A 19194-nucleotide genomic window follows, 5' to 3' on the forward strand; every position below is an offset into this window, starting at 1 on the left:
CACGACCTGAGCCAAAGTCAGACACTTAACTGCCTGAGCCGCCCAGGTGCTCCAGTGTGGGGAAATTTCTGGGTGAAGAAGCAGCAGTAGGTTCTCGTGTGCGTGGTGTATCCTGGCAGTATCAGTCTTGAGCTGATGGAAAAAGGGTCTCTTGGAAACTACAGTGTCCACAGACAGCAGGGCCAGCCTTTGGAAAACCAAACTCATCTCCTAACTTGGCTCTGAAGGCAGCAAAAGCAGGGTCAGCTTCCAAGGTATGCAGCCCTCACTTACAAGGGCCTTTGCACTTGTTCTAATGCTCTGCCGTCTCAGTCTTGACATTCTTAATAAATCTTTAACAAGTGGCCCATATTTGCATTTTGTACTAGGCCCTACAGATTCCATAGTCAGTCCTGCAGGAATTATCACAAAAATCCTTGTCATCTCAAGTGTGGTTTATTGTTTGTTGTGAAAAATACAGTGTTCTCATTCACCAGTGTACCTGACTTTCTCAGATCCTTCTCTGAAAATCATTTTAGGAGAGCTTCAGGGTCCAGGAGAGCTTCAGAATCCAGGTACTGGGGTGCCTGGGTGGCTCAGTCAGTTAAGCATCTACCTTCGGCTCAGGTCATGATCCCAGGGTCCTGGGATCGAGCCCCGCATTGGGTTCCCTGCTCAGTGGGAAGCCTGCTTCTCCCTCTCCCACTCCCCCTGCTTGTGTTCCCTCTCTCGCTGTGTCTCTCTGTCAAATAAATAAATAAAATCTTTAAAAAAAAAAAAAAAAAGAATCCAGGTAACTGTGGCCATGTGGGAAGGCAAGGGCATGCATGCTCAAGGTCAAGGGACAGGGACAGGGCAGCCCACTTTCTACCAATTTGGGAAAAGCCAGGCACTGTTAGCATTTCTCTTCATTCCCAGCTCACACAAGGTGCCTAGAATTACTGGGTTCACAGTGTAGCACCTTTGAGGAAAACCCAAAGAAGTCACAGGGACAGGCCTCTAATTCTTTTGCATTTGTTCTTTAATTTAAAAAATATTTATTGAGCGCATACGTGCTGGGCATGCAACAGGAAGGCACCTTCCTGCCGTCATGAGCTTACAGGGTAGCAGAGCTAGGCAATAAGCAACTAAATGACCACAATGAGAAATATGAGATGTGATAAGTGCTGTGGAGGAAGCAGGTGCAGAGGAGAGAGAGAGGAAAACTGGTGGGTGGTGGGGACTACTTGGATAGAGTCATTAGGGGCGGCTTCCAGTTGCTCAGTTTACCACCTGATAGAGCACTCGCTTGCAGAATAACAAGGTTTAGTATAAATGCCGTACGAGTATCAGACATGCGCCTTGTGGAAGCGCTCATGCTCACTGAATGTGGCTTATATTAAACTTTTCTCAGGAGCACCGAGTCCCTGAAGCACGCTGGCCTGGGAGGCAGGAGCCTTGGGCCGGTGGGCCCTCCATCTGCCTGGCACTTGAGGGTTTACAAAGCACGTTCGCATCCAACTTCTCATTCTCAACAACCTTTGAGACCAGGTGGGGATTATCATTAACTCCACCTTCTAGAAGGAGGTTCAGAGAGGCTAATCTAATTTGCCTAGGTCACACAGGTAATAAAGGAATCAGGAATCAAAATAAGTCTAGCTGATGCCAAGTCTATCTGAGGCTCTTCCTAGTAAGTCATGTCATTCCGTGTCAGGGACCTCCCGTGTTTAGAAGACGCTGCCTTCCTTTCTGAGATATCACGGGAGGGCCCCACTGCCTGTGACCCCGCCCGGAACCACTGCCTAGTAGAGTTGCAAGGGCCCGCAGAGATCTTAGTCAGTCTCCTCGTTTTATAGCTGAAGAAAACACAGACTCACAGAGGGAAGGCGGTTCGTGAATCTCCAGCCCAGATCTCTTTCCACTTCACTCAAGACCTTCTGGGTTTGGCTCACTTCCATTTACAGAGAGGTTAGCCCTTGAGCTAGGAGAGCTTTGCGGGAAAGAAGAGGAACCAGAACTAAAATGTAAAGGGTTTCCTGGCAACTAGAAAAGTGGCCATGCGTGCTTTTGCCACCTGGCATCCATTTTACCCTTTTTCTGGTGTTCCTCATCCCCAGGCTTCCCCTAGGAGGACCACTCACATCCCCTAGTCAGGCTCTGCACGCGGGTGGAATTATTTCCAGGAGTTCATCTCACTTCCTGATTTAGGAGTGGGCACGTGACTCGGGGTTGGCCAATCAGAGCATCACGTTTTCCTGGCCATGCGATTGGCTCCGGAATAGACATGTGACCTATGCTCAGCCATTCATGTTTTCTCCCCGAAGAACCCTCAATCTTGAGAGTAGGGCTGGAGCAGAAGACGTGGCTGCAGCTCATTTATTCTTGCTGCAGCAACCTGTGCTTTTCAGCCTAAGTCTTTAGCTTTCTCGACAATTCATCCTAACTGAAAACCCCTCTGCAACCCTTTTGAAATGGTAGTTAGGAAATCAAGTGATAATATGGTTTCCCTTATCTCCTGACAAGACTCTTTCACTGACAGGTCGCAGCTTTGGTCTTGAATAGTTACTTGGAAAATGAGTCCCAGTGCAAGAAAATTCAGCGGACACAAAGTCTTTTCATGATTCCTTTAAGTCAGTGCTTCTCTTGTGTGTGAGGTCCCTAGATCAGCAGCAGCTGTAGCAGCTGGGAACTTGTTAAGAATGCAAATTCTCAGGCCTCACCCCAGACTCGAGGCATTAGAAACTCTGGGGAAGAGGCCAGCTGTCTGGGTTTTTCAGAAGCTCTCCAGGTGATTCTGATGCCCACTAAAGCTTGAGAACTTCTGCTTTAAACCACTAAGTTCAGTACTATATGAATTTACTTAAAACATTCAAATATGATCTATATGTCAATTTTTTAAAAATAAGCTCTGTGCCCAATGTGGGGCTCAAACTCACCACCCTGAGATCAAGGGTTGCATGTTCTATGGACTGAGCCAGCCAGGCGCCCCTCAATTCTTTTAAATGTTAAAAAAAAAAATTGAAATATGAAAGGTAAAAGATGTCTAAAATTTGTGTCTCACTTCAGACCAAATTTTATAAGATTATTTTATGTTAATCTAATGACCTAAAGACAGGGCTTGGCATCAAACAGACTTAAGTTCTAACCCTCCTTCAGCTACTTGTTAGCTATGTAAATTTAGGCAAATTATGACATTTTAAGCTTCAGTTTTCTCATCTAAAAAACCTGCAATAAAAACCCCTCTGTCCTAGGTCATGTGGACATTAAATGAGATAACGAATGTAAAATTGCTAGCACATAAGATCTCAGTACGTTTCAGCTCGTTATTACTATGTATATGGGATTAAGGCTACCAATTACTTATTTACAAGCACTGACTCCCTTTTACTGTCCCAGCCTGGCTGAGAACACATTTACCATTTGTCTGAAATTGATGTCTAGCCTGAGAGCACACTAAGTGGAATCAGAAAGCCCACATCCTAGGCTTGGCCAGTAACTCACCGCATGACATTCAGTGAGCCAATTCCCATCTCTCAGCCTCAGGTTCCTCAAGTTTTAAATAACCAGATTGTGACAAGCTGGGCTCTAAGGTCCTTCTGGGCTCTGACACTCTAAAATTCTATGCCTTAAGGCTTGAATGGGTTTTTTTTTAATTGGCTGTAGGAGGCACAGTCTTCAGTGCCAAAATGCAGCTGGGAGCATCTATTTTTTAGGAGACATGAAAGGAGGACCGAGCTCTAAAGGTGGGTATGAGCGGGAGGCAAATCTTCCCACAGAGCAAATGTCCCTATAGACTTATCCACCTGTCTCGGGGACCACCCCATCCCCCAGACCTTACCACCATGGAACTCGTCTCCTCATTCAGCCAGGAGAAGCACGCTCCCTTTCTCTATCTACTGCCAATTGATTCATCACCTGGCTTGGGCGGAGTACTCAGAACTCTAGCCAAGGGCCCTCCCAAAACAGAAAGCAACGTGGCCACTAGCCCTTGAACCTGCCAGTAAGAACAAGAAGTTCAGTCGCTGCTGGGTTTTAAGCCAGGTTCCAGGGCATCTCATGATAGCCCTACTCTACTTAAGCCAAAAGGGCATGGCATCAAATCACTCTTTTCATCTTCCTCTTTTTATTGATCTACATCTTCTATGGTGTTTCCCCCTACATTGTATGTTTATCATTTCTGTTTCATCCTCAAAGCAATAGCCTTTGGAGATCCTCACCAAGCACAGTGAGTCTTATTTGGCAGTAAGAGCACAGTGCTCCAGGAGGCTGGAGGCCCCAGGTCATGGGTATCCTGGCAAGTCACTTAGCATCCTCGGCTCTGCTTATCACTGTTGTAAAGTAAGGGCACGTTGGACCAGCATTTCACCTAGAATACTTCGCAAGACTGCAAATCACCACTCAAGGGTTGGTGGCTGGCAAAAATTTCTGAAGAGTCCTGAATCCGGTCCTGCCCCCTCCACAACCACAGGCCACTGACCGGTCTTGGCCAGCTGTTTATGGATGTGAGTAAACAGGGAAGACAATGTGAATGGACTGATGCAAATCTACCAACAATACGACCCTGCTATCCCGCTAAGGGATTGGGGGGTGGGGGGGGTCAGCAAGTGGGGAGGTCTTGAAAGACTCACATACTTCCCCAGACTCCCAAACTCATAAAGGACAGCTTGGGAAGATAGGTGGCAGCCAGCTTCATCCATCTCGTCCTCAGTTTCCTTTCAGATAAGGAAACTGAGGCCCAAAGTGGGGTAGTGAATCCTTAAGATCACGCAGAGAGTAGGTGACGCCAGGTCAATGCTCAGCCAACAACAGCCCCTGACTCTGCTTTTATGTCATGAAAGTTAATGGGCCCAGGGGAACTTCTCTACCACGAAGATGGTAGATCAGATGGACCCTTCAGCCCTGCTAATTAGGATGCTCATCAAAGCTGCAAATCACCCTCTGGCACCGCTATCCCCGTAGCAGCGACAGGAGGTGGCTCTGACCCTGGCTGCATTTTTCCCAGGCTATCTCATCAAAGGGCCTGCCTGGCCTTGCCGTGTTATCTCTTGATCTTAATCAGCTACACTCCATTTTCTACCGTGTTTTATCCACAAAAGCCTCCTTGGCTTCCCAATAGGAAATCCAGGCCAAGGTCCCAGAGTTAGTACGAAGGCCAGGCTGGGACCGGTTTGATGAGAGAAAGTACAAAGGATGCGCTAGGTCTGCAGCCCGCAGTGCCTTCAGAAATCCACACGTGTGCACACGAAGGCAGTGCGGGGCAGTGGAAAGAGCAGGCAGACAGGCCTGGGTTCAAGTTCCAGCTACTTCCCAGCTGCCTGACTTTGGAGAAGATATTCAGCCTTGTAAGCCTCACTGTTCTCATGTGTAAGATAGGGGTGTCTCTACTTTGCGCACATGGTTGTTGGATTGTGTATGTAACATCATTAGCACTGGGGGGCCTGAAAGATGGAACTCTGGGCATGTTTGCTCCCCTGATGCTCCACGTTGGAGTGGTGCTAGTGAAGAATTACAGGTTTGTCCTGACCTGGAGATGGCCAGGGTGTGACAGGCAGAGCCCATGACTTGGGTTCGAGGATAGCCCTGATGCTCATCAGCTGTGGCCAATTCCTCCTCTCCTCTAAAATTCAATTTTCGAATCTCTAAGTGGAAAGCTTTTCCTGTACCTGAGATGATGGTGATGAAATTGCTTCATAAACAGTAAAACACGCCAGTGTTATCTCTTCTCATTAGCCCACACTGGTGTGTAGCCAAATCCTCCTGAGACCTCGGACAAGTCCTTAAACTTCTCTGGGTGTATCAGTCGAGGTCCCAGCAGGAAACAGATGGCACATCCAAACTGGGTGATTTGACTCGAGTGTAATAACGCAGGTACTTGCAACAATGTGAGCACAAAATGGATAGTGCGCTATCTCAGGGCTAGTTACTGAGAGGAGCCCTTAGTACACCTAGGGCTTGAAGGAACGAGGGAGAAGCAGGCACTTGGACCATCCACAGGAGCTGTGGCCTTCAGAGGAGGGATGCAGCCTGTGCAGATGCTCTGGCAGGGAGCAACAGGAGAAAAGAATACCCTTATGTTGCTCTCCTCTGCCTTCCGATCTGCTGTGGGTGCTTCCCTCTGGCCTGATCAAACTGGAAACCAGAGAGTAAGGAAACCCACTGAGGCAGTCCGCACAGGCCTGCAGGTCTTGGAGGGGCATTTGGCAGAAATCCAGCACACTGGGCTTGAGTGTCTTCTACAGTTAAAGGGTGGCATTAAATGAAACGATGTCTCCTTTGGATCTCCCTCTCTAACAGAGTCTCAGCACTTTCCGAAGCTCCAGACCAGAGCCCAGAAGGTTTAGACCCAGAAGGGAATCCAACCCTCTCCCGGGGAGATCTTTAGCCTTTCCAATGAATCAAGCGCAAGGACATCCTTTTTTGGCAGTCCCTAAGTTAAATGACCGCCTTTGAGTCCCATACTCAAAGCAGTGGGCAAGCCAGCCAGAGAGGGAGTCATTATTTGGATTGACTATGTTTTAGTATTTATTTTTCTCTTTTAACCAGAGCGAGCCAGGTGCATAACTCAAACGCTAAACAGATGCCCTTCTGCTTTCATTCACTGGAAGAAATAGAATGCGGTATAGAAGTCTCTTTAGGCCTTATCTTTAGAAATAATAAATTGCATGCAAGCGAACACCCTGGAGCAATCTATTTTTTTTTCCAGCACCTTCTAGCTGACAGTCAATGTGGCTCCCATGGGAGATATCAAAGAGCTGAGTAATCTTGAGGAGACAATAGTTCCCAAATCCCCTTTTTTCACTCCATCCCATTCCAGATGGGTGACATAAATCAAGTGCCCATAAGAGAGCTTCCCAGGCGATCTGGGACGATAGTTAAAACTGTAGGCTCTAGAATCGGTAAAGCCCAGGATTCAAGTTCTTGCTCCGTCACTTACTAGCTGTCTTCGTGACCTTGGATGAGTGACCTAAGCTTCAATTTCCTCATCTGTCAAATGAGCTTAATAATAATGCTTTATCTGCCTCATAGGGTCATTCCAAGAATTGAACGAAATAGTACAAACATTTAGCACATAGGAAACATTCAATAAATGGTAGTGGAGGGAAACTGGGGAGCTGCTGACAGATATATGACACTAGATCCATAACGGTGCCTCTCCCCCAGCCACAGCACTTCCCCTATGCTCCTTCTATGGCCCTCATCACTTTCCCGTGCATTTTAGCCATCCCCATCCCACCCCTGCTCTAAACATATCACTCGCAATGCTTGTCATACCCACAGCCCTTTGCTGTGGTTTGTTCTCCATAGTATTATAAATCAGGAGTAGCTTTTAGCTCTTAAAGCGAATCATCATCATAAAATACTGTGTATTAGTTATTCCAGCATTATAAAATTCAGGGCAGGGAAAGGCCATCCCAATTCTGTAACGCAGATGGCACTAGAATCTTAACCATAAAAGTTAATGGGTGGCTCAGTTGGTTAAGCATCCAACTCTGCTCAGGTCATGATCTCAGGGTCTTGGGTTTGAGCCCTGGGTTGAGCTCCACACTCAGTGGGGAGTCTGCCTGAGATTCTCCCCCTCTCCCTCTGCCCCTCCCCCCACCTCTAAAATAAATAAACAAATCTTTAAAAAAAAAAAAGAGTTACCTGAAGCCTATCAACAAGCTGTGAAACACAAATACTACCTGTTTAAGGGCTACCTGCAAACACAAAGCATACTCAGGGGAAAAAAAAGAAGGGAGAAAGGAAAGGAGGGAGGTTTTAAACATATGTACCTTTTATTTTTTAAGTATTTTTACTCATTTTACTTTGTACTTAGTTGTCTTTGATTTAGGAGAAACCGGCAAGGGATTTTCCTATGAGATCATAAGGTCAGGACCACAACCCCAGAAAGAAGCTCTATTCGTCCCCGTTTTATGGTTGAGCAAACTATAGTTCAGAGAGGGTGAGTGATTTACTCAGAGTCACACAGCCAGTTAAGAGAAAAAGTTCAAATCTCAACAAACAGATATGTATGTTTTTATGCCACTCCCTTCGAAAGTACTTGCACTGTTTATACATAGCTCCTGAAGTTGCTAATGGCACAGACTGTGAGTCAACACCGCAGACTTTCTCAATGTCAGAAAACGTCATCACGAGCCATTTGCATTGTGGCATTGTGCCTAAAGAAAATTTATCTAATCTGTTGTCTAATCTCTTCCATCCACCTTTTATGGTGATAAACTAGTGGCCTAGAGGAGCCAGCCATGAACGTGAGGTGTGGCGCTCTTCCAGCCTTGACTCGCATGTTGCACCCTCCCTCCTTCATTCAGGCGGCCTTTTAATCTTCGTCTAAAATCTTGACTCTGTGGTCTTATGTGTCCACACCCTCCTGTTTCCAGCCCCACTGCAGTTGCTCTAGTTCAGGTCTTCAGATTATTGCATAAGCTCCCCATGATCTCCCCATGTGCAACCTCTCTCTGTTCCAATCTGTTTCGCACCCATTTACAGGTTAATTCATCTGCGACACCACTCATATCACAGCACTTAAAAACTTTCAGTAGCTTCCTATTGCCTATAGAAAGGCTATAGAAAGCCTCTTATCCCTCATTCAAGACCTTCAATGATCTCTTTCTAATCTGTCTTTCCAACATTAACATCCTTGTTCCAGTGCTCCCAGCAAATTATATTTTTCACTAATGCCCTCAACTCCCCATATTTTCCCAAAATGATGCAACCAGAGCCCAGTTTCTCTCTCTCTCTCTCTCTCTCTGTCCCTCCCAGCTCTACTTCCTCAAAGAGGGTTCCGTTCTCAAAAGTGTCTCTCCTTGTGTCTGAAGATAACTGGCAATGACTTTGAAGGCCACATGCTTCCATGTTCAAATTCAGCAGAGAAGAGGAACCTCCGCTTCCTGGTAGATCTCACTGTCCCTGACTAGCTTGACTTTTGTCATACACCATCCTTGAATCAATGCTTGTGGCCAGGGGATGGGATGGGTTCATTGGAGGAACTCCCTGTATTTCCCGGTCATGAGGTTTGGGTAAGACTGACCCTCACCTTCAAGTTCAGGTATGAGCCCTAATTGACCTAGGGTAATAGACACTCTGGAGGCCTTTTCTTTCATGAAGTCTTTCCTTTACTCCCCTGGCTAGAAAGCAAGTTCTTTCTCATTTGAACTTACAAAGCTCTTTAACAGCATTTTTTCTGTTGCTATTACCACTGTCTACCTTGCATTAAAGCTCTCCGTCTTATCTCTGCATCCTGAATGCACATCACACCCACAATCTCCTATGAGAAACGGCTCTGTCCACAGTCCTTCGCTAAGCAGCCACCTCTGAGTTACTTTATGTGATCATAGATCATATCCACCCTGTCTCCCTGCTGACCATGCTGATTAGACCTGAGGTGGGCAGGCAACCATAAGCAGCCTGCAGCTTCTAGAGTGTCTAAAACAAACAGTTCTACCCAGAGACCTCAGTGATTAGCTTTGAAGACCATGAGAGACCTGCCACAATGAGTAGGCAGGAGCCACAAGGCAAGGCAATGACACAGAGGGTAGAGAATAAATGCTATTATCCTCAGGGATAAGAAAGACTCAGAGAAGCCAAGTAACCTGCCTAACAGGTAGCCTAATCCTAAAGCCAACTCTCCCAACCAGTATACCATACTCTCAAAATGCTCCCCAAAGCAACTGCATTACATTCAATGCAGACAGATCCTTATTATACAAGCTAATGGAGGGAAATGTTACTAGGGAATGTACAAAAGGACCATTGGTCATTGGTGGTGGCTCCTTTCCCTGGGACAGTCTGGTCACCCACGCCTCTCTTCCTGCCCACGAGTCTTTTGGTCACTCCTTTCAAGATTGCCTCTGAACATTTCCCCCACATCAAACCCTGATCTGAAATGGTTTTCATCTACCGTCAGCCAAGAGAGGTCTCATTGACCCTGAACATGACGAGCAGAATGCCAAGCCCTGGAGGAAGGCCACTGCAGCGGATTCTTGTGGGGGAGGCCACCCAGCCTACAACAACCCCCATCTCTTAGAAGTTTCCTCCACTGCCACCCAAGAATGGGTGCGAGCAGCACTGTGCTAGGTACCTTCATTCCCACGGACTCGTCTTACTCTCACGACAACCTTGAGATGCACAACTGAGAGTAAGTCAACCATGCAAGGCCACCGTTCTCTAACATGCTGTCATCATGATTTTTTTTTTTAAAGATTTTATTTATTTATTTGACAGAGAGAGACACAGCGAGAGAGGGAACACAAGCAGGGGGAGCAGGAGAGGGAGAAGCAGACTCCCTGCCGAGCAGGGAGCCCCATGCGGGGCTCGATCCCAGGACCCTGGGATCACGACCTGAGCCGAAGGCAGACGCTTAACGACTGAGCCACCCAGGCGCCCCTGTCATCATGATTTTAACTCAGGTCTGGCTGGCTCCAAAGCCCTGGTTCTTTCCACTGTTCAGTGCTGCCTCCGAAACGGAAAGACAAATGAGACTCTTGCATTTGACTTAGGATACAACATAACTAAGGTTTTGGCTTCATTTTCTTTTTATTGGCATAGGTTGTGCTCAATATAGACTGTTATCTTTAGCCTTTCTTTGGGCAATGACACATCTGTAAAACACCAAACAAACCCTTGACTTGTTTAACAAGCTGGTTTTGTGAGTCTGGAGAGTCTGTGCACATGGTCACATTCAACCACGGGATCGGTATTAAAACAAGTGACTGTCCCAGGGATACTCCGTCAGATGGCTTAGGATTCTCTTGCGATGAGGATATTACTGATGAGAAATTTTTAAAGGCCTGAGGGAAAACCTTCCCTCAATTATGGAACGCTTCCAATATAACTGAGCAGAGTTGGAAATGTGTGTGTAATATCCTGATGGGAGTCTTTTCTGCAAGTCCAAAGCTGTTTAGGCAAGTTGCTCCAGAAACACTCCCCAAATGTAGCTAAATTCCAAAAATTAAGTGGCTCATGTTCTATTCTCAAATCACTGTTTCACTGTGGGCTTCTACTGCTCCAGTCTATCCAAATTACACCACACTTATTTGAAAGAAGGGAATATTTTATCTATTTCATTTATAAAGTCAATAAATTTATTCTGAGCACCAATAGGTGGCAGGTGCTAGTGATTCGATGGTGAATAAGCACCATCTCTTCCATTAAGGAGCTTCAGTGTTTGACTCACACGGTGTCCCTGCAATTCCATTATAGTACTAATGAGAGCTTCTTTCTGTTGATGCATTACAGTTCATTTGAGTGTCATGATCATCCTGGAGTAGGCAGAGCAGGTTTAACAATCTCCATATTACAAACAAGGAGCCTGAGATGAGAAAAGTTATGTGTTTTCTCCAAAGTCCCACAACTTGTAAATAAGAGATCTGAGAGTCAAGCCCACTTAATCAGGGAGTCCCACTTATGGAGTCAACAATGCTCTCTGATCATATTTGAGACTTGATATTTCTTGAAGATGCACAGATTTCTGTTTGTGGTACTCCAGAGTTAAGGGCTAGCACACTATGGCCTGTGGGTCATATATGCTGCCATCTGCATTTATTTGTTATAAATAAAATTTTATTGGAAATAACATGTTATTGGAACACAGCCACACTCATTCACTTGCAAATTAACTATGATGGCTTTTGCGCTACAACAGCAGAGCGGAGTGGTTGCAATGGAGACTGTGAGGCCCAAAAAGCCTAAAATACTATTTCTGGCCATTTTAGAAGATGTTTGCTGACTGTTGGTCCATAACATGAATTTAACTTGTCTTCCCCTTGATCGCTGTCTTTGGCGAGGGTCATGGATCAGTCTGAGACCAGGGGGTACAACGGAGGCTCTTAAAGATCACAGTTCCATAAACTCCACCTTTCACAGGGCTTTTCTCCTTCTGTCTGACCTCAGATACTGCCTTCCTTCTCAGTTCCAGGGGGAGGACCAAGCAAATTTGCATATTTGAATGGTCAAGGCTTCCAGTCGCCCAGCTCACGCTTCTCCGCCCAACGCACCCTTTGTGATACCTTCACAGCAATTTGATTCCCTCAGCGAGTCTCTATCCCAGACACCCTCTGCTCTCACTAACTCAACAAGCAGGCCCTACATTCTGTCTTTGATGCCAGGCAAGCCTAGTATGGTATTGGGGTGGAGATGGGAGGCATTTAATTCAATGTGTCAATTAAATTCACTTTGACAAAGACCTCACACTCAGACTTTTGGCATCATCTACAAAAGAACTTACACCTGGAGTCACTGTGCCATGCTGGAGGATCGCAGCTAATACTGGACCATGTCACACAGAGTCTACTTTGAATTAATATTGCTTTAGAATTCCATCATAATTTGTGAATAACATTATAAATCTAATTTTCTTTTCTGGGGGTAAAAATATTCATTTGTTGGGTGCCTGGGTGGCTCAGTCATTAAGCGTCTGCCTCCAGCTCAGGTCATGATCCCAGGGTCCTGGAATCGAGCCCCGCATCGGGCTCCCTGCTCGGCGGGAAGCCTGCTTCTCCCTCTCCCAATCCCCCTGCTTGTGTTCCTGCTCTCGCTATCTCTCTCTGTCAAATAAATAAAATCTTTTTAAAAAAATATTCATTTGTTAAATCCAAACATTTTAAATATGCCCCATTTGTATAACACTGCTTTAGGTCTTCTCTATATTTCCATTTATCAAGAAGTACAAAAAAAACCTCAAAAGAATTCTGAGCTTCTTTTGACTTTCAGAGGCCCCAGTGCCTCAGTCAGCTAATTCTAGTCAATAAACGTGCGCCAAAAGCGGGCGCTGGTCTTTCCTAACAACATCCCTGAGTTTGGCCACGGTTAGGTATGTTTTACTTCCTACTATCCTGTCCCACATTATGTGTACATCTCAGGATCCATGGAGGCCAATGAGGAGGAACTCCTGCAATTTTCCCCTCTTCTGCAATCTCTCCTGCAAAAGGGGAGAAAGATCAGCCCAGAGAAGAACTTATTTTACTTTATTTTTTTTAAGATTTTATTTATTTGACAGAGAGAGAGACAGTGAGAGAGGGAACACAAGTAAGGGGAGTGGGAAAGGGAGAAGCAGGCTTCCCGCTGAGCCGGGAGCCCGATGCAGGACTCGATCCCAGGACCCTGAGATCATGACCTGAGCTGAAGGCAGTCGCTTAACCAACTGAGCCACCCAGGTGCCCCGAGAAGAGCTTTTTTTAAAATCTTAGACATGGGGGGAGTGCCTGGCTGGCTCAATTGGTGGAGTATGTGACTCTTGATCTTGGGGTTCTGAGTTTGAGCCCACATTGGGTGAACAGATTACATAAAAATAAAATAAAATCTAAAAAACAAACTAACAAAAACCATAGACATGGGGCAACCCCAGTACTCTCTACTGCATCAGTAGAACCAAAATGCAGGCTTCCTCACACACAGCCATAACCCAGTACTGCACACATTCAAATGTCATTAGAGAATGAGCAACCAGCAGAATCGTCTGCCTATCCCCTATTTAACTTGTCCCAGTGCTGCCTACAATGCTGAGCTTAACATATATGTGTATGTTTTCATATGTAGACACACATAGAATATATACACCTATTCACACACATATCATGAATTAACACTGATTTCTGAAATTTTGCTTCCAGTTTCAGGTGATAGGGATGAAAGTTACTGCATCTCTACATGATCTGGAAAGACTCAGAGTCTAAAGGGGTTGGGTGTTTATTCATTTAATAAGCCTTTATTAAGATGTCTAGACGCCCAGATCCTTTGAGCAGTGAATAACGGGCTCAGCTACGTATGACAACCTTAGATTCAGGAAACTCAAAGATGCCCTTGAGGAGCCCATCTGGTCAGGGAAAGAATAGGGAAACACATATGATATTGTAACAGTGACCTCATAAAGTGATGTTCAAATATTATGAGAGGGAGAAGTGATCAAGGATAAGGAGGCATGAAAACATGGGGCCAGTTTAGGGAACACTGAATATGTTTGGGCAGAAGGGAGAAGGAGCTTTATTGTTCTGCACAGTGGTTCCCAAGCCTAGAGGGTCATCCAAATCCCTTGAAGAGCACTTAATTATTCAGCCATTTAAAAAATGAGGAAATCAGGGCCCCTGGGTGGCACAGTTGATTGGGCACCTGACTCTTGGTTTCAGCTCAGATTGTGATCTCGGAGTCGTGAGATGGAACCTCATGTGTGGCTCTGAGATCAGCACAGAGTCTGCATGAGATTCTCTTTCCCTCACTCTCTCTCTCTCTTTCCCTCTAAATAAATAAATTTCTAGGGGCACCTGGGTTGCTCAGTCGGTTAAGCATCTGCCTTCAGCCCAGGTCATGATCTCAGGGTCCTGGGATTGAGCCCCACAATGGCTCCTTGCTCAGCCGGGAGCCTGCTTCTCCCTCTCCCTCTGCTACTCACCCTGCTTGTGCTTGCTCTCTCTCTCAAATAAATAAATAAATAAAATCTTTAAAAGTAAACAAATAATTTTTTTTAAATGAGGAAATCATGTCACTTGCAACAACATGGGCATTATGGTAAGTGAAATAAGTCAGACCAAGAAAAACAAATACTGAATGATCTCACTTACATGTGGAACATAAAGAAAATAAAAAACGAAACTCATAGAAAAAGAAATCAGATTTGAGGTTACGGAGGGTTGGAGAGAGACAGGATGAAGGTGGTCAAAAGGCACAAACTTCTATTTATAAGATAAATAAGTATTGGGGACGTAAGGTACAACAGGATGACTATAGTTAACACTGCTGTATGCTATATAGGAAGTTAAGGGAGCAAATTCCAAGAGTTCTCATCACAAGGGAGAATATATATATATATATATTTGTATCTATATGAGATAAGAGTTGTAACTAAACCTATTGTGATCATTTCACAGTATATGTAAGTCAGATCATTATGCTGTAAACTTAAACACAGTGCTGTATGTCAATTACATTTCAATAAAACTGGAAAAAATAAAAGCAGTGATTTAAAACTAAAAATGAGGGGTGCCTGGGTGGCTCAGTCGTTAAGTGTCTGCCTTCAGCTCAGGTCATGATCCCAGGGTGCTGGGATCGAGCCCCTCTTCAGGCTCCCTGCTCGGCAGGAATCCTGCTTCTCCCTCTCCCACTCCCCCTGCTATGTTCCCTCTCTCGCTGTCTCTCTCTCTCTCTGTTAAATGAATAAATAAAATCTTTAAAAATTAAAAAGAATAAAAAATAAAACTAAAAATGAGGGGCGCCTGGTGACTCAGTCAGTTAAGCATCCGACTCTTTAAAGATTTTATTTATTTATTTGACAGAGAGAGACACAGCAAGAGCGGGAACACAAGCAAGGGGGAGTGGGAGAAGGAGAAGCAGGCCTCCCGAGGAACAGGGAGCCCAATGCAGGCTTGATCCCAGAACCCCGGGATCATGACCTGATTCGAAGGCAGACTAAGCATCCGACTCTTGATTTCAGTGGAGGTCCTGATCTCAGGGTCGTGAGATCGAGCCCCCTGTTGGGCTCTGTGCTCAGTGCAGAGTCTGCTTGAGATTCTCTTTCTCCCTCTCCCTCTGCCCCTCCCCCTGCTCACATGCTCACGCTCTCTCTCTCAAATAAATAAATAAAATATTTTAAAAAAACAACTAAAGATGAGGGGCACCTGCCCGTCTCCGTTGGCAGAGCATGTGACTCTTGATCTCAGGGTTGTGAGTTGGAGCCCCATGTTGGGTGTAGAGATTACATTTTTTAAAAACTAAAAATGAGAAAAGAGAAAGGAAATTACCCTCCATGCTCACCCATCTGGGTATAGCCTAAGCCTCTGCCGTGTACTAAGTTCCCCCAGATGATTCCAATGCTTTGCTGATTAGGAACCACAGGTGTGAACCAAGCCCTCACCCAGCACCCACCTCGTGGTGAAATTGTAGTGTTCAGAACTTTCTCCCTACAATAAAAGGGAAATGAAAGTTCTGTGGTCACTAGAACTGACTGCCCAGGTGAACTCTCAGTTCTGCTTTAGAAAGAGAAAAGCACATGAGGCCTGAGGTGGCCCATCCCTCCAGTGGGCTAGCTACATGGGATGTGTAAGAACTTTCCATCCACTGACGAAGCAGCTACAAGGATGCAGGGAGAGAGAAGGGGCAGCCTGGCCAAGAAAGTAGCCTATGGGCAGGAATCCTGATAAAGAACCTGTTCTGGTGCCCATGAACCTGACTATGATACTACACCCACCAAAGGACTCTTCCTTCCTGACTTTCTTGGTTATGGCCTTGGTTATGACCTGTGTGTTTGGGAAATTCAGTGCTGGCTACCCCGTTGGAAGATGAAGCATATTCCTAGCAGGTGTGAGCACGGGCACGCACACACACACACACACACGCACATGCACATGCACACACCTGCAAAATAAGAGGGGAAAAGTTTTTTTTTTAAGAAAAGCTCTGATGCCATCATAGGAAAAAATATTTCCCCTTAGGTTTATGTATTAAATATTGTTCCTAGTTCAAAGTACTCGTGGGAATAGAGTTGTACCACAATTTTTTTGCCTTTTTTTAATTAATAAACTGTACTTTTTAGACCAGTTTTAGGTTCACAGCACAACTGAATGGAAAGTACAGAGTTCCCATATACCCCTGTCCTCACACAAGCATAACTTCCCCCACTATCAACATCCCCCACCATTGTGGTACATTTGTTACAATCCACGAACCTACATTGACACATCATCATCCAAAGGCCATATTTTCCTTTAGGCTCACTCTTGGTGTTGCACACTCTCTGAGTATGGACGATATAATGACACGTATCCACCATTGTAGTATTGTGCAGAATAATTGCACTACCTTAGAAATCCTCTGTGCTCTGCCTATTCATCCCCCTCCCCACTAACCCCTAGCAACGTTTAATCTTTTTACTGTCTCCAAAGTTTTGCCTTGTCCAGAATGTCATATAGTTGGAATCATACAGTATGTAGCCTTTTCAGATTGGCTTCTTTTACCTAGTAATGTGCATTTAAGTTTCCTCCATGTCTTTTCATGGCCTGATGGCTCATTTCTTTTTAGAAGTAGTAATATTCCATTGTCTAGATGTACCATAGTTTATTGATCCATTCACCTACTGAAGGACATCTTAGTTGCTTCCAAGTTCTAACAATTATAAAAAAGCTATTATAAACATCCATGTGCAGGTTCTTCTGTGGACATAAGTTTTCAGTTCATTTTGGTAAATACTATGGAGCATGATTCCTGGATCACACAGTAAACGTATGTTTAGCTTTGTAAGAAACTGCAAACCGTCTTTCAAAGTGGCTGTACCATTTTGCATTTCCACTGGCAACGAATGAGAGTTCCTGTTGCTCCACATCCTCATCAGCACTTGGTGCTGTCAGTGTTGGGGATTTTGGTCCTTCTAATAGGTGTGTGGTAGTACATTGTTATTTTAATTTGCAGTTCCCTAATGACATATGTTACTAAATATCTTTTCATATGCTTACTTGCCAACTGTATATCTTCTTTGGTGAGGTTGCTCTTTAGATTACCCATTTTAGATCTTTCTTCTTTTCTAACATCTGCATTCAATGCTATAAATTTCCCTCTAGGGCGCCTGGGTGGCTCAGTTGGTTAAGCGACTGCCTTCGGCTCAGGTCATGATCCTGGAGTCCCGGGATCGAGTCCCACATTGGGCTCCCTGCTCAGCAGGGAGTCTGCTTCTCCCTCTGACCCTCCTCCCTCTCATGCTCTCTGTCTCTCATTCTCTCTCTTGCAAATAAATAAAATCTTAAAAAAAAAAAATTAAATTTCCCTCTAAACACTGCTTTCACTGTATCCCACAAATTTTTATAAGTTGTGGTCTCATTTTCCTTTAGTTCAAAATATTTCTAAATTTCTCTTGAGATTTCTTTGTTATTTAGAAATGTGTTGTAGGGCGCCTGGGTGGCTCAGTCGTTAAGTGTCTGCCTTTGGCTCAGGTCATGATCCCAGGGTCCTGGGATCGAGTCCCACATCAGGTTCCCTGCCCGGCAGGAAGCCTGTTTCTCTCTCTCCCACTGCCCCTGCTTGTGTTCCTGCTCTCGCTATCTCTGTCTCTGTCAAATAAATAAATAAAATCTTAAAAAAAAAAAAAAGAAATGTGTTGTAGTCTGAAAGTAGACATTGTACGATTTTCATTCTGTTGAATTTGTTAAAGGTGTGTTTTATGGCCCAGAAGGTGGTCTATTTTGGCAAGTGTTCCATGTGAGCTTGAGAAGATCACATCATCTATTGTTGGCTGAAGTAGTCTACAGATATCAGTTATATCCAGTCGATTGATGGTATTGTTGAGTTCACCTGTATCCATGGATCCTGAGATCCTGACCTGAGCTGAAATCAAGAGTCAGTTGCTTACCCGACTGAGCCACCCAGGCACCCCTCTCTCAACACTTTAAATACTTCACTTCTCTTGCTTGCATGGCTTCTGAGAAGTCAGACATAGTTTTTGTCTTCATTCCTCTTTAAATAAGAGTTTTGTTTTGTTTTCTTTCTGGCTTCTTTCAAGATTTTTTCTTTATCTTTGATTTTCTGATGTTGGAATGTCATATACTTAGGTGTAGTTTTTTTGGTCTTTTATCCTGCTTGGGGTTCTCTGAGCTTCCTGGGGTTTGGGGTCTGACATGAATTTAAGGAAATTCTCAGTCATCGTTGCTTTAAATTGTGCTTCTGTTCCTTTTTCTCTGTTCCTTCTAATATTCCCATCACATGTAAGTTAAAACTTCCGTAATTGTCCCACAGTTCTTGGATATTCTATTCTGGGTTTTGTTGCTTTTTTTTCCCCCCAGTCTTTTGTTCTCTCTGCTTTTCAGTTTTGGAAGTTTCTATTGTCATATCCTCAGGCTCAGAGATTCTTTTTTTTTTTTTTTAAGATTTTATTTATTTATTTGAGAGAGAGAATGAGAGAGAGCACATGAGAGGGGGGGAGGGTCAGAGGGAGAAGCAGACTCCCTGCCGAGCAGGGAGCCCGATGCGGGGCTTGATCCCGGGACTCCAGGATCATGACCTGAGCCGAAGGCAGTCGCTTAACCAACTGAGCCACCCAGGTGCCCGGCTCAGAGATTCTTTCCTCAGCAGCGTCCTGTCTGCTAATGAGCCCATCAGAGACATTCTTCATTTCTGTTACTGTGTTTTCTTTATCACTCGCATTTCATTTCATTCTCCTTAGAATTTTTATTTCTGTTTACATTATCTATCTGTTCTTGCATGTTGTATACTTTTTCCATTAAAGCCCTTGGCATATTCATCATAGCTTTTAAAAATTCCTGG

The sequence above is a fragment of the Mirounga angustirostris genome, unplaced genomic scaffold (genome assembly GCF_029215605.1).
Source record: "Mirounga angustirostris isolate CCGP_5_RB_7025 unplaced genomic scaffold, mMirAng1.0.hap1 SCAF_13, whole genome shotgun sequence".
Lineage (NCBI taxonomy): Eukaryota > Metazoa > Chordata > Mammalia > Carnivora > Phocidae > Mirounga > Mirounga angustirostris.